This window comes from Poecilia mexicana, unplaced genomic scaffold (assembly GCF_051168715.1).
Source record: "Poecilia mexicana isolate PSO_F unplaced genomic scaffold, ASM5116871v1 scaffold_7, whole genome shotgun sequence".
Classification (NCBI taxonomy): domain Eukaryota; kingdom Metazoa; phylum Chordata; class Actinopteri; order Cyprinodontiformes; family Poeciliidae; genus Poecilia; species Poecilia mexicana.
Genome location: NW_028263376.1, coordinates 8,977,012 through 8,992,406, shown reverse-complemented (window position 1 = coordinate 8,992,406; position 15,395 = coordinate 8,977,012). Strand labels below are relative to the sequence as shown.

The 15,395-nt window shown below is 37.9% G+C and overlaps 3 long non-coding RNA genes across 11 annotated transcripts; 1 reads left to right on the top strand and 2 right to left on the bottom strand.

Annotated features, from left to right (window-relative positions):
• Nucleotides 1-224: 224 nt before the first annotated feature.
• Nucleotides 225-2,458, top strand: LOC148158290 (uncharacterized). Its single transcript, XR_015763754.1, has 4 exons — nucleotides 225-298; nucleotides 388-1,862; nucleotides 1,937-2,052; nucleotides 2,152-2,458. It is a non-coding gene; the product is annotated as an uncharacterized LOC148158290 (long non-coding RNA).
• Nucleotides 2,459-3,230: 772 nt separating this feature from the next.
• LOC148158289 (uncharacterized) lies at nucleotides 3,231-10,098 on the bottom strand. 3 transcript variants are annotated; one of them, XR_015763745.1, is made up of 7 exons: nucleotides 9,827-10,098; nucleotides 8,725-8,833; nucleotides 8,518-8,635; nucleotides 8,270-8,337; nucleotides 8,074-8,195; nucleotides 7,823-7,975; nucleotides 3,231-3,393 (listed from the first exon to the last, which is right to left on the bottom strand). It is a non-coding gene; the product is annotated as an uncharacterized LOC148158289 (long non-coding RNA). The 3 variants fall into 3 exon arrangements; XR_015763743.1 differs by lacking the exon at nucleotides 3,231-3,393 and having other exon boundaries at nucleotides 7,662-7,975; nucleotides 9,827-10,094; XR_015763744.1 differs by lacking the exon at nucleotides 3,231-3,393 and having other exon boundaries at nucleotides 7,662-7,975; nucleotides 8,725-8,812; nucleotides 9,827-10,092.
• A 380-nt stretch (nucleotides 10,099-10,478) lies between these two features.
• Nucleotides 10,479-15,175, bottom strand: LOC148158288 (uncharacterized). 7 transcript variants are annotated; one of them, XR_015763749.1, is made up of 9 exons: nucleotides 14,963-15,175; nucleotides 14,786-14,848; nucleotides 13,848-13,936; nucleotides 13,641-13,758; nucleotides 13,393-13,460; nucleotides 13,203-13,322; nucleotides 12,535-12,669; nucleotides 12,062-12,166; nucleotides 10,479-11,261 (listed from the first exon to the last, which is right to left on the bottom strand). It is a non-coding gene; the product is annotated as an uncharacterized LOC148158288 (long non-coding RNA). The 7 variants fall into 7 exon arrangements; XR_015763750.1 differs by lacking the exon at nucleotides 14,786-14,848 and having other exon boundaries at nucleotides 14,963-15,122; XR_015763748.1 differs by lacking the exon at nucleotides 14,786-14,848 and having other exon boundaries at nucleotides 13,848-13,957; nucleotides 14,963-15,120.
• Between the last annotated feature and the right edge of the window lie 220 nt (nucleotides 15,176-15,395).

The window sequence follows — 15,395 nt, the reverse complement described above, 5'->3', positions numbered from 1 at the left end:
TTAAGTTTTACTTCTAAATTAAATTATATGTCATTTTATTTTATTAAGTGCTATATTTATTTTTAGGAACATAAAATTACTCTGAACATTTGAAATTGCTGGCTAATTACAAGTTATTTGCAGTTGAGACAGCTATAAGATTTAATTCAGTCATTAAAGTTTGATTTGTGATTTTGTCTTTTCTGATAGATTTTGTAATTTTACATCCAGGATCTTCAGGAGAATAAGCGAAACCCAAACTCCTCGTTCTCAACGAAGACCTTCTGCATGACCAAGAACATGAGTCTGCTCCCTCAAGGTATTGAAGCTCAGAAGAAATGTTCTCTAAAATGTTGTCATGCTTTTTAGTTACTGTAACATTTTAACACTAACTTATGTTTGATACAGAAGATGATGTAGTCCTGCAGCTGCTGCCAGTACCCCTTCCTGCTCCACCTTACTAATTTGGGAGAAGTTTCAGATCCATCAACCTGGAAATTCAGATGTTTTCATTGATATCCAGTAGGGCTGTTGTAAACGAATATTTTAGTAATCGAGTAATCTATCGATTATTCTTACGATTAATCGAGTAATCGGATAAAAAAATTATAAAATGAAATATTAGTAAATCTGGCATAATACCGGTGTTACTATCAGATATCAATATCAGTCCAATTTTTCATATTTGAGCATCCCTAACAGTTGCTTTTTTTTAGTTTAGAAAACTAACCTGTAACAATAATAGCTCACTTTCTAAGTTAACCAGAAGAAAAGTTATAGAAAAATCTGAAATTATATTGAATTTAATAACAAAGAGGCAGGCTCACAAATATGCTTATAAAAATGTCTACAATCCAGCTTTTAGTTTATGTATTCATCTTCAGTGAGTTTAATAGATTAATTAAACTCACCTTGCCACCTAACCTGTCACGCTTTGGGTTTGAAAATACGGGAAATGCCGCCTGGAGTGGGAGGAGAGGGCGAATGAACGAACATGGGGTGGAGGGGAGGAAATAGACCAGCGGACTGACGAACCGTTAGACCGGGGGACGAACACGGGGGGAAGCAATACGGGATATTTACGACACCTTCACTGGTCACACTCAGAAACTCATCTACCAGCCATGTACGATGCGCTCCGCCACCCGTTTCTTCAGACCGGGATATGAAATTTATTGTGCGGTTCGTCGGTAAAGCTACATTTACACGGTAAGCATCATCTACTCAGCCGCCCGCCCTGTTCAGTCTATCCGCTCACCTCAGCGCTCTTCCCGCCGTTCGCTTTCAACCAGCAGCCCCGGAGGAGAAATGCTGCAGGCATTCCCCAGTCATTTTAAGGATGCTTATTGGTTCCCCAAAAACAATAAAAAGTCGGGCATTATCATCAATCAATAAAATCCCCACGGGCCAATCTTGAAGATTGGATTTTATGCCGCTGAGACTTAGCTTGTGTCAACAACTCAGAGGCGGAAGTGAGAGCTCCGCGCAACGCAAATGAAGTCCCGGCCGGAACACGGTGCGCTAACTAATAAAACATAAATTAACGAAGCTTCGAGGCAGGTAAATTTTCCTCGAGGAATTTTAGTAATCGAGGTACTCGAATCATTCGAGGAATCGTTTCAGCCCTAATATCCAGCCTGTAAGTCAACCTTCATCTCTGAATAATGCTCAGATTGTTTAAGTGCATCACATTCAATAGTGAGGTTTTGTGTTAAACTAGAATCAGTCAGAAATTAGTTTTTGAGAATGTAGCCCTTTACCTTTAAATTCACTAAAGGCCTGTTTTTGTGCTTCTCTCTCTTGTTCTCAACGAAGATCTTTTGTATGGCCAAGAAGAGAAAGGAGTGGCCGTCTTCTCAACAACATGAATTTTCTCCCTTAAGGTATTGAAGCTCAAGAGATGTTTATAAACTGTTAACATTTAACATTTTAACACAAGCTTATGTTTGCCATGCAGACAAGATGATGTAGCCCTGCAGCTGCTGCCAGTGCTCCTCCCTACTTACACATTTGGGAGAAGAGTTTCAGATCCATCAACCTGGAAGTTCAGAGGGTTTCATTGATATCCACCCTGTAAGTCAACATTCATCTCTGAATCATGCTCAAATTGTTTGCTGTTTATATAAGTTCATCACTAATGGCCTGTTATTTTCTGTCTTCTCTCTCCATCAGGTTGGGACAAACCTGGTGGTGCATCTACAAAATGTGACAACCTGTATGTCCTCATGCAGGGAGACAGGCAAAATGCTAAAGTGTCGTTAAAAATGCTCCTTGTTTAATGGCTGAAAGGTTTACTTGTAGTTTGCTTTAAAACAGACTTTTTTTCATTAAATGTTTTCTAATATGGAGTAACAGATACTTCTGGAGTTGTAGCCAAATGAATTGAAGTGATTTAACTACTTATGTTTTGTAACTTTTGTAAATGAAATTGCTGGCTCTATATATGTATCATGTGGAAATAAAAGAAGCTTTAAATTCATATGTCTTTTAATCCTGTTTTTATATAGTGAAATTTAAAAATTTTTTTTTTAACCCAACTATAGTGGTATAATAACCCTTGTGTTGGGTTATGAATTTCAACCCAATTTTGGGTCAGTTTAACCAATTTAAACAAGTCAATTTAACCCAACGTTTGGTTAGTTGCCATGACCCAATGTGCTGGGTCAAACCCTCAACCCAACCCAGTTGGGTTAAAACAACCCAGCGTTGGGTCGGTCCATATTTGACCCAGCGCTGGGTTACGTATTGGGTTATTTTTAACCCAGCAGTTTTTACTGTGCAGGTTTATGCTGCTGGGATAAAAGTTGGGCGGATTTAACATTTAGTCATAAACTGTGACCCATTTTGATGGGTGAGAAAACAGAAGAAGAAAGCTTCCTCATCCTTCACAGACCGCCTTTTTCTGTCGAACTTCCCTGAGCCACGTTTACAACATGAACTAAGAAATTAAATGTCTTCACAGTAAAAACTGCTGGGTTAAAAATAACCCAATACGTAACCCAGCGCTGGGTCAAATATGGACCGACCCAACGCTGGGTTGTTTTAACCCAACTGGGTTGGGTTGAGGGTTTGACCCAGCACATTGGGTCATGGCAACTAACCAAACGTTGGGTTAAATTGACTTGTTTAAATTGGTTAAATTGACCCAAAATTGGGTTGAAATTCATAACCCAACACAAGGGTTATTATACCACTATAGTTGGGTTAAAAAAAATTTAAATTTCACTATAAAAAAAGGATTAAAAGGCATATGAATTTAAAGCTTCTTTTATTTCCACATGATACATATATAGAGCCAGCAGATTTCATTTACAAAAGTTACAAAACATAAGTAGTTAAATCACTTCAATTCATTTGGCTACAACTCCAGAAGTATCTGTTACTCCATATTAGAAAACATTTAATGAAAAAAGTCTGTTTTAAAGCAAACTACAAGTTAAACTTTCAGCCATTAAACAAGGAGCATTTTTAACGACACTTTAGCATTTTGCCTGTCTCCCTGCATGAGGACATACAGGTTGTCACATTTTGTAGATGCACCACCAGGTTTGTCCCAACCTGATGCAGAGAGAAGACAGAAAAAACAGGCCATTAGTGATGAACTTATATAAACAGCAAACAATTTGAGCATGATTCAGAGATGAATGTTGACTTACAGGCTGGATATCAATGAAACCTTCTGAACTTCCAGGTTGATGGATCTGAAACTCTTCTCCCAAATGTGTAAGTAGGGAGGAGCACTGGCAGCAGCTGCAGGGCTACATCATCTTGTCTGTCTGCCAAACATAAGCTTGTGTTAAAATGTTAAATCTTAAAAACAGTTTATAAAACATCTCTTGAGCTTCAATACCTTAAGGGAGAAAATTCATGTTGTTGAGAAGATGGCCGCTCCTTTCTCTTCTTGGCCATACAAAAGATCTTCGTTGAGAACAAGAGAGAGAAGACACAAAAACGGGCCGTTAGTGAATTTAAAGGTAAAGGGCTACATTCTCAAAAACTAATTTCTGACTGATTCTAGTTTAACACAAAACCTCACTATTGAATGTGATGCACTTATTTAAACAATTTGAGCATTATTCAGAGATGAATGTTGACTTACAGGCTGGATATCAATGAAAACATCTGAACTTCCAGGTTGATGGATCTGAAACTTCTCCCAAATTAGTAAGGTGGAGCAGGAAGGGGTACTGGCAGCAGCTGCAGGACTACATCATCTTCTGTATCAAACATAAGTTAGTGTTAAAATGTTGCAGTAACTAGAAAGCATGAAAACATTTTAGAGAACATTTCTTCTGAGCTTCAATACCTTAAGGGAGCAGACTCATGTTCTTGGCCACAGAGAAGGTCTTTGTTGAGAACAAGGAGTTTGGGTTTCGCTTAATTCTGAAGATCCTGGATGTAAAATTACAAAATCTATCAGAAAAGAAAATCACAAATCAAACTTTAAGAATGACTGGATTCAATCTTATAGCTGTCTCCACTGCAAATAACTTGTAATTAGCCAGCAATTTCAAATGTTCAGAGTAATTTTATGTTCCTAACAATAAATATAGCACTTAATGAAATAAAATGACACATATAATTTAATTTAGAAGTAAAACTTAACACAAACTTAGTGCTGAATAACTTTCAGCACCAACTTTAAATAAATGTATTTGTAATTAATAGTAACAATAATAATAAAATGAGCAAACATTAACATTAGATATTGTCTTAGTTTTGCTTTTAATTCGTTGCCGAAAACCAGCGGGAGTTTGAAAGCAATGTGCCGGGAGACGGTCGTTCTCTCTCGGCTTAACGAGCCGCTCCGCCCGGTCAACTGACAGAGAGGGCGAGACGAGCAGGCGGCTGGAGGGGAGCGATAAGTCCGAACACGTCCGAGCATGTTTGTAATTAAGCTATATGTTAATAAACCGAGCGCATAATTTAGGTTTACACAACTAATTTATCGCCTAATAACTGAAAAAGTTATTTTATTTTCATAAAGCATAATATACCCACATTATTAAAGCTCTGCTCGCTCTCCTCCGCCATTACTGCTGGTGTTCGAACACGTAGCCTCAGCCCGCTGAGGATGCGCGCGCATATTGCAAAAATCAGGGGAGAAACCGTCAACTACCTTTTCTTTTAAAACTAAATCGATTTTTAAAAATTTAACTATGTTAAGTTACGAACAAATATGATTGAGGTTATATTAAAAACTGAATTTAATTTACTTGACAAATTGTGCCCTTCCCCTTCATCTATTTTCCCCCCCAACATCCGTGTTGTAGCAACACCGAAGCTCTTTGTCAGAGGAACCTACCGTAATAAACATTTTAAGTAACCATAAAAATAAATATCAAACATGTTTGAAATAAATTCAATTTATGTATAAAATTCTATTAACGTTGAAACTTTATCTTCTTTTTACTTACCATGTCTTATTTTAAAGTAGAGGAGAAGTCCGATATGCAACGTTCACAGTCTTGTTGAAAATGGAGGCTTGTGAAGAGGGGCGTGGCTTCTTCACAGTTTCATCTTTAACCCAACCGTTTGGGTAAATCTACCCACCCAACTCCTGGCCCAACAGAAGTGTGCAAGATGTAGACTTCCGATAAATTTATGACCCAACTCATGAGTTATGAATTTTGACCCAATATTTGGTCAAACTAACCCAACCTATGACCCAACAGCTTCAACCCAGAAATTGGGTTATGAAAATAACCCAGCATTTTTTACTGTGTTATTTACGTTATTTCAACAAACAGAACAAGTATGTTCACTTCAGACAGCATTCGTGTCTTGGCTAATGCTAATGCTAGCTATGTTCACTTGTCTCATTTTGACCAAATAACAATGAAGTCAAGATAAACAGGCTAAGATGATAATCTAAGTTTTCAGTGAAGTTAGTTTTTCTTTCAGCAGTGTTACATTAATAGTTCAACTTTTGACTTTTAATGAAAAAATGTTTTAATTTTATTGTTTCACAGTCAGTGTCCACTTTACATTATGAAGGATGTTTTCACACCTGACAGTCCGATAGACTCGGCTTGATCGGAGACCAACATTGCAGCATGGGTCACATTTTCAGCTGGTGCTGTCAAATGAACGAAATCCTTTAAAGAATCTGTTTACCCCTTCACCTGTGGTGACACGGTATCAATACACAATTAAACAAACAATAAGAAAACAAATAACGAAGGCACGAGTGAAATTCCTTTCTTTACAAATTGTAAGCAAAACTGGAGGAGCATCATATTTGACCAGTTGTAGGATTTCTCTTCAGCAAACGACCACGAGCCATTACTAGCACTAGACTCACACGTTTCCTGCTTTTGGAGCGGCCGCCGGTCCGCTTGGCATTCTCATACACAGTCGAACCACACCAGAGTTCACTTCAACCAAGCCAAGGTTTTCAGGTGGACCAGAGTTCTTTTTTTTTTTTTTGGTTTGCCTCAGAGTTTGATTGTACATTCACACCTCTCAAACGAACAGGCAAACAAACCATAGTTTGATTAAAGCGAACCAAACAGGGCTGGTGTGAATCTATTCTGTCATTTATCAACATTTCAGGCTGGTGATCAATTTAGTCCACCATTTTAAAATAAAACCAGGTGCCCTAGGTGGTATTGGAAGGTATACACTTAGCACAATATAAGACCCTCACTACCAACCAAGCATTATTCAAGGCCATTGCCTACCTGAGTACTGTGACCATGTTCGTAGATTTTTTTTTTGACCACAGTGTACTTTGCTTCTAATGACATTCAGGCTTTATAGACTCCCAGGAACAATATTGAGGTTTTACTTACTCTGAAAAAAGCTGTAATATTTAATCTCCCATTCCACAGACCATCTAACAAGACCTAAGTTATCAGCAGCGGTTTGCTGACTGGAGTTTTAATCATTTCATATCCATAATGGAGCTGACAGCTCCATCTGCGTGGAGTAGAGGGGAGCCGGAGTTACAAGCAGCACAAACGGAGAACAATCAGCGAGCATCTGGAACCACCGCACTAAACACCTCCACCCCACCCTCCTCCTCCTCCTCCTTCCTCACCACCTGTATAATGACCTGAGCACCAGGGAAGCAGGATCAACAGGAGCCATCCACTCAGAGCTGCAGCATCCCGAACCCCCCTTCTCCCTCCTCTCTCCTGCCTCATCCTACCTAATTGAGACATTCAAAATGCTTATTATGCACACTAGTGGCAAGTCATTATAATAGGACAACACACATTATCACCAACACTGTATTCTGTGTGTTTCTTTCTCAGTTTGGGCTTGGCCTGTGGCAAGAAAGCAGCTAATTGAAGAATTACACCCACTGAAGGCAGCAAGTCATTAAACCTCAATCCATGTACTGACTGATGATGTGCAGGGGAATAGCTCAAACTACACAGTAAAAACTGCTGGGTTAAAAATAACCCAATACGTAACCCAGCGCTGGGTCAAATATGGACCGACCCAACGCTGGGTTGTTTTAACCCAACTGGGTTGGGTTGAGGGTTTGACCCAGCACATTGGGTCATGGCAACTAACCAAACGTTGGGTTAAATTGACTTGTTTAAATTGGTTAAATTGACCCAAAATTGGGTTGAAATTCATAACCCAACACAAGGGTTATTATACCACTATAGTTGGGTTAAAAAAAAAATTATTTTAAATTTCACTATATAAAAAAAGGATTAAAAGGCATATGAATTTAAAGGTTCTTTTATTTCCACATGATACATATATAGAGCCAGCAGATTTCATTTACAAAAGTTACAAAACATAAGTAGTTAAATCACTTCAATTAATTTGGCTACAACTCCAAAGTATCTTTTACTCCACATTAGAAAACATTTAATGAAAAAACGTCTGTTTTAAAGCAAACTACAAGTAAACCTTTCAGCCATTAAACAAGGAGCATTTTTAACGACACTTTAGCATTTTGCCAGTCTCCCTGCATGAGGACATATGGGTTCCATGTTGTCACATTTTGTAGATGCACCACCAGGTTTGTCCCAACCTGATGCAGAGAGAAGACAGAAAAAACAGGCCATTAGTGATGAACTTATATAAACAGCAAACAATTTGAGCATAATTCAGAGATGAATGTTGACTTACAGGCTGGATATCAATGAAACCTTCTGAACTTCCAGGTTGATGGATCTGAAGCTCTTCTCCCAAATGTGTAAGGTGGAACAGGGAGGAGAACTGGCAGCAGCTGCAGGGCTACATCATCTTGTCTGCATGGCAAACATAAGCTTGTGTTAAAATGTTAAATGTTAACAGTTTATAAACATATCTTCAGCTTCAATACCTTAAGGGAGAAAATTCATGTTGTTGAGAAGATGGCCGCTCCTTTCTCTTCTTGGCCATACAAAAGATCTTCGTTGAGAACAAGAGAGAGAAGCACAAAAACAGGCCTTTAGTGAATTTAAAGGTAAAGGGATACATTCTCAAAAACTAATTTCTGACTGATTCTAGTTTAACACAAAACCTCACTATTGAATGTGATGCACTTATTTAAACGATCTGAGCATTATTCAGAGATGAAGGTTGACTTACAGGCTGGATATCAATGAAAACATCTGAATTTCCAGGTTGATGGATCTGAAACTTCTCCCAAATTAGTAAGGTGGAGCAGGGAGGAGTACTGGCAGCAGCTGCAGGACTACATCACCTTCTGTATCAAACATAAGTTAGTGTTAAAATGTTGCAGTAACTAGAAAGCATGAAAACATTTTAGAGAACATTTCTTCTGAGCTTCAATACCTTGAGGGAGCAGACTCATGTTCTTGGTCATGCAGAATGTCTTCCTTGAGAACGAGGAGTTTGGGTTTCGCTTATTCTCCTGAAGATCCTGGATGTAAAATTACAAAATCTATCAGAAAAGACAAAATCACAAATCAAACTTTAAGAATGACTGAAATCTTATAGCTGCAAATAACTTGTAATTAGCCAGCAATTTCAAATGTTCAGAGTAATTTTATGTTCCTAAAAATAAATATAGCACTTAATAAAATAAAATGACACATATAATTTAATTTAGAAGTAAAACTTAACACAAACTTAGTGCTGAATAACTTTCAGCACCAACTTTAAATAAATGTATTTGTAATTAATAGTAACAATAATAATAAAATGAGCAAACATTAACATTAGATATTGTATTAGTTTTGCTTTTAATTCGTTGCCGAAAACCAGCGGGAGTTTGAAAGCAATGTGCCGGGAGACGGTCGTTCTCTTTCGGCTTAACGAGCCGCTCCGCCCGGTCAACTGACGGAGCGGGCGAGACGAGCCGGCGGCTGGAGGGGAGCGATAAGTCCGAACACGTCCGAGCATGTTTGTAATTAAACTATATGTTAATAAACCGAGCGCATAATTCAGGTTTACACAACTAATTTATCGCCTAATAACTTTGCAAAAGTTATTTTATTTTCAAAAAGCATAATATACCCACATTATTAAAGCTCTGCTCGCTCTCCTGCGCCATTACTGCTGGTGTTCGAACACGTAGCCTCAGCCCGCTGAGGATGCGCGCGCATATTGCAAAAATCAGGGGACAAACCGTCAACTACCTTTTCTTTTAAAACTAAATCGATTTTTAAAAATTTGACTATGTTAAGTTACGAACAAATATGATTGAGGTTATATTAAAAACTGAATTTAATTTACTTGACAAATTGTGCCCTTCCCCTTCATCTATTTTTCCCCAACATCCGTGTTGTAGCAACACCGAAGCTCTTTGTCAGAGCAACCTGCCATAATAAACATTTCAAATAACCATAAAAATAAATATCAAACATGTTTGAAATAAATTCAATTTATGTATAAAATTCTATTAACGTTGAAACTTTATCTTCTTTTTACTTACCATGTCTTATTTCAAAGTAGAGGAGAAGTCCGATATGCAACGTTCACAGTCATGTTGAAAATGGAGGCTTGTGAAGAGGGGCGTGGCTTCTTCCAAGTTTCATCTTTAACCCAACCGTTTGGGTAAATCTACCCACCCAACTCCTGGCCCAACAGAAGTGTGCAAGATGTAGACTTCCGATAAATTTCTGACCCAACTCATGAGTTATGAATTTTGACCCGATATTTGGTCAAACTAACCCAACCTATGACCCAACAGCTTCAACCCAGAAATTGGGTTATGAAAATAACCCAGCATTTTTTACTGTGCAACTTCTCACGGCCAGCTAAGAAATGTTGTTGCATCAACTAATTTACTCCCTCTTTGGTTACCTAGCAACAACCTGTTTAGTAATTTGCAGTAGTTTAAGGATTCACCACTTTGCTTTTTAACTGCTTAAAAATAAACAGTGTGAAGTGAAAACTCTGCATAAGTCACGCCACCAGCTTGGCAGTATTTCAGATAAATAAAACAAAAGATTAACAATAATTATGGACATCGACTGATATAAAATGCTTTTATCACGAAATTATTTCATGCAATGTTCATAAGGTCATTCATAGAAATAACTTTTTTACAGTTATTTTTTTTCAGTCTGAAGCAGTTAACCTGGTTATGCAACATACAGAACTTTATTGATTTACAAAGTATTGTTGTACCAATCAATCAGTCAAACTTTGTATACAGAGTACGTGTCATACACTCAAGTGCAATACAAAATTACAGTTGTAATTACATTTAATCACTTGGAGACACACAGTGAAATGATCCATATGATCAAATCAAGTAAACAGACAAAAAAAACCCCAAAAAACAAGGTTGGTCTGGAAGTGGGAGAAAATCAATTATAGAAGATGAGAAACTGTGGCAGTTCATGTTGATTAGTGAGGAAACACTGGACAAATATTTCTATTGTCGAAGGAGAAAGATCAAATTTATAAAAAAAAAAACAATAATACATAACATGCAAAAGGAAAAATAACAGAAATAAAATGTATAATAGAATAGATGAATTATATTCACATAACAATACTTTTATTATGTAGATATTAACAACTTACACACCAATAAAATATTATTACACAAATCAATAATTTAAAAGTTGCAAAAACTAAAATAAATAAGAAACTAAATACAGATAAATAAACTGATATGGCCCCATTCTACCGATAATAAACATCGGCAAACAAGGAAAAGATCAGCTCCGACACCCCAGGATGGTGTCATCCCTATCCAGAGGTTTCAGCTTGTTGGTGTTACTATGCTGAGAAGATCCCCTCTTCGGGGTGAATTGGATTCTGAGGCGGAGGAGGAAACGGAGGGGATGAACTCTTCATCAGAGTCCAAAAAGGATAAGTCCAGCTCGATCTCCTTGATGGAACGAATCCTATCATCGCTAACAGGTAAAATGGAAAACATGGTCAATAAAGTTCAAAACAAGAAGTGACTAAAGCACCCCTTGTTTTACCACTTAGTGTAAATGACTTGTAACAATCTACATTCAAGATTTCTTTTCACCAGAATTTGTCCTAAGTTCTTCCGTGCAAAATGCAATAATACATGTTCTGGACACTGGTTTGTGTACTGGTGCTCAATCATGTGCTAACAGGAAGAAGCCATTTTCCAACTGTTCCCACAGGGTTGGGATCTTGAAATGGTAAAAAAAATTATGTGGTGTCCAGGACCACCAGTCTGACATCATGCTCATGTTCAGAGAGTGAAGTGGTACAGAAACCAGCTGGGGCTGTGCAGGGCTGGAGCAGAAGAGAACTGCTGACAGGTTTCACAGGGAGCAAAGAAGCAGTTCAGCTCCTCTACCATTGGTGCACTCAGGACCATGAGAGAGAGATGTGCTGAGAATGTCAGCCTGACATTGCCGTCAGGTGACAGGTACACAGCCTATACAGCCACAACCGTTAGCTCTCTCAGCAGAAAAAGCAACCGGCATAAAACAGATATGCACCCAGCATCTGAGGAACAGTGTTTGATTGTAATTGTTCCGTTGTTACAGCATTTTTCATGCACATATTTATAGAGATCAACCAACACCTCTGCTTTTTCCTGAATCTGGAGTCCTGTCACAGCAGAAAAAGTGCTGTTGCTTACTAACATCGTATCATCCCGGGTGAAACTAGGTTACTTTTGGCAACATTGTGTCTTTGCACATGAACACATCATTTTAATGATTTCATTTACCTTGGTATTTTGTCCAAGCTTATTAGGTCATCATGCCACAAATGGTTGGTGATAACAACACCAAAGACATTTACCAGCACATTCACCACGGTGAGAAAATGGTCTCTGAAGGGCACAGAAGAGAACAAACATGCTGTCAGACTCTACTATGTTTTTCTTGAAGGTTTTCTCTGCCTCAGTCTAGAACAACCAGGTGCACCAGGTCTTCTACAGTTCAGACTGATGTTGACATCATTCTCCAAATGTAGATTTATCAATCATTACTACACAAGCTCTCCTCAGGCTTTCTCCACTGGTAGGTGATCCTAGACATTAGTTTATTATGCAAGTTAAAAATCATGCCCTTGTTAAGAATAATTTCAAGCTGTCTGATAGCAGAGCAGCATAACTCCATCCAAAGTGACTCCACAGTTTGATGGTGAAAGTACTCTTTAAACACAAGTAGCAGGCTTTGAGAATCAAGTTGAACCTACAGAATCCACTCCACCCCAACCAGAATGGCAGCATCCTCTGCAGGCAGTCCCACAGCTGTCAGAATCAGGATCGTGGTCACAGCTCCTGTTTGTGGGATCCCTACACTTCCAAAGGTGATAATGGCACTAGACAAGCTGCAAACCAAGCACATTCTCAATTAGCATCTCTGTCCCAGCAACAGAAATGCTACAATCTGCAATTGTATCAATCCTGTCCTGTTCAAAATGTACAGTGAAAATATCTATAAATATCCTGAAACACCTCCAGATTAATGTTTTAGAATCAATAGAGTGCCTAGTCTTTGACGTGCTGCCTGAACCTTTGCCCACTGCTAAGCATTCAGGCCAAGTAATATTAAACAAGCTGAACATAAAACATAAGAAGCATATATATATATATATATATATATATATATATATATATATATATATATATATATATATATATATCAGAAATGTCAGGATTGAATATCAAAATTGCTGTACAGTTTTATGTTTTTAGACTTGAAGCTTATTTTGCACCCATTAAGTGATCACTGTGGTAGATTAGCTACTGGCAGCACATCCCTCTATATCAGTTGTTCTAAACCTTTTTTGAGGTACCGAACCCCCCAGTTGTCATATGCGCTCACAATTTGAGCATGATTCAGAGATCAATGTTGACTTACAGGCTGGATATCAATGAAACCTTCTGAACTTCCAGGTTGATGGATCTGAAACTCTTCTCCCAAATGTGTAAGTAGGGAGGAGCACTGGCAGCAGCTGCAGGGCTACATTATCTTGTCTGTCTGGCAAACATAAGCTTGTGTTAAAATGTTAAATGTTAACAGTTTATAAACATCTCTTGAGCTTCAATACCTTAAGGGAGAAAATTCATGTTGTTGAGAAGACGGCCGCTCCTTTCTCTTCTTGGCCATACAAAAGATCTTTGTTGAGAACAAGAGAGAGAAGCACAAAAACAGGCCTTTAGTGAATTTAAAGGTAAAGGGCTACATTCTCAAAAACTAATTTCTGACTGATTCTAGTTTAACACAAAACCTCACTATTGAATGTGATGCACTTATTTAAACAATTTGAGCATTATTCAGAGATGAAGGTTGACTTACAGGCTAGATATCAATGAAAACATCTGAATTTCCAGGTTGATGGATCTGAAACTTCTCCCAAATTAGTAAGGTGGAGCAGGAAGGGGTACTGGCAGCAGCTGCAGGGCTACATCATCTTCTGTATCAAACATAAGTTAGTGTTAAAATGTTGCAGTAACTAGAAAGCATGAAAACATTTTAGAAAACATTTCTTCTGAGCTTCAATACCTTGAGGGAGCAGACTCATGTTCTTGGTCATGCAGAAGGTCTTCGTTGAGAACGAGGAGTTTGGGTTTCGCTTAATTCTCCTGAAGATCCTGGATGTAAAATTACAAAATCTATCAGAAAAGACAAAATCACAAATCAAACTTTAAGAATGACTGAATTAAATCTTATAGCTGTCTCCACTGCAAATAACTTGTAATTAGCCAGCAATTTCAAATGTTCAGAGTAATTTTATGTTCCTAAAAATAAATATAGCACTTAATAAAATAAAATGACACATATAATTTAATTTAGAAGTAAAACTTAACACAAACTTAGTGCTGAATAACTTTCAGCACCAACTTTAAATAAATGTATTTGTAATTAATAGTAACAATAATAATAAAATGAGTAAATATTAACATTAGATATTGTCTTAGTTTTGCTTTTAATTCGTTGCCGAAAACCAGCGGGAGTTTGAAAGCAATGTGCCGGGAGACGGTCGTTCTCTCTCGGCTTAACGAGCCGCTCCGCCCGGTCAACTGACGGAGCGGGCGAGACGAGCAGGCGGCTGGAGGGGAGTGATTAGTCCGAACACGTCCGAGCATGTTTGTAATTAAGCTATATGTTAATAAACCGAGCGCATAATTCAGGTTTACACAACTAATTTATCGCCTAATAACTTTGCAAAAGTTATTTTATTTTCAAAAAGCATAATATACCCACATTATTAAAGCTCTGCTCGCTCTCCTCCGCCATTACTGCTGGTGTTCGAACACGTAGCCTCAGCCCGCTGAGGATGCGCGCGCATATTGCAAAAATCAGGGGACAAACCGTCAACTACCTTTTTCTTTTAAAACTAAATCGATTTTTAAAAATTTGACTATGTTAAGTTACGAACAAATATGATTGAGGTTATATTAAAAACTGAATTTAATTTACTTGACAAATTGTGCCCTTACCTTCATCTATTTTTTCCCCAACAGCCGTGTTGTAGCAACACCGAAGCTCTTTGTCAGAGGAACCTACCGTAATAAACATTTTAAATAACCATAAAAATAAATATCAAACATGTTTGAAATACATCTATTTATTTATAAAATCCTATTCACTTGAAACGTTATCTTCTTTTTACTTACCATGTCTTATTTCAAAGTAGAGGAGAAGTCCGATATGCAACGTTCACAGTCATGTTGAAAATGGAGGCTTGTGAAGAGGGGCGTGGCTTCTTCCAAGTTTCATCTCTAACCCAACCGTTTGGGTAAATCTACCCACCCAACTCCTGGCCCAACAGAAGTGTGCAAGATGTAGACTTCAGATAAATTTCTGACCCAACCGTTTGGGTAAATCTATCCACCCAACTCCTGGCCCAACAGAAGTGTGCAAGATGTAGACTTCAGATAAATTTCTGACCCAACGCATGAGTTATGAATTTTGACCCAATATTTGGTCAAACTAACCCAACCTATGACCCAACAGCTTCAACCCAGAAATTGGGTTATGAAAATAACCCAGCATTTTTTACTGTGTTATTATGAATCTATGTCATGTGTCTCACTTAAAGAATGAAGT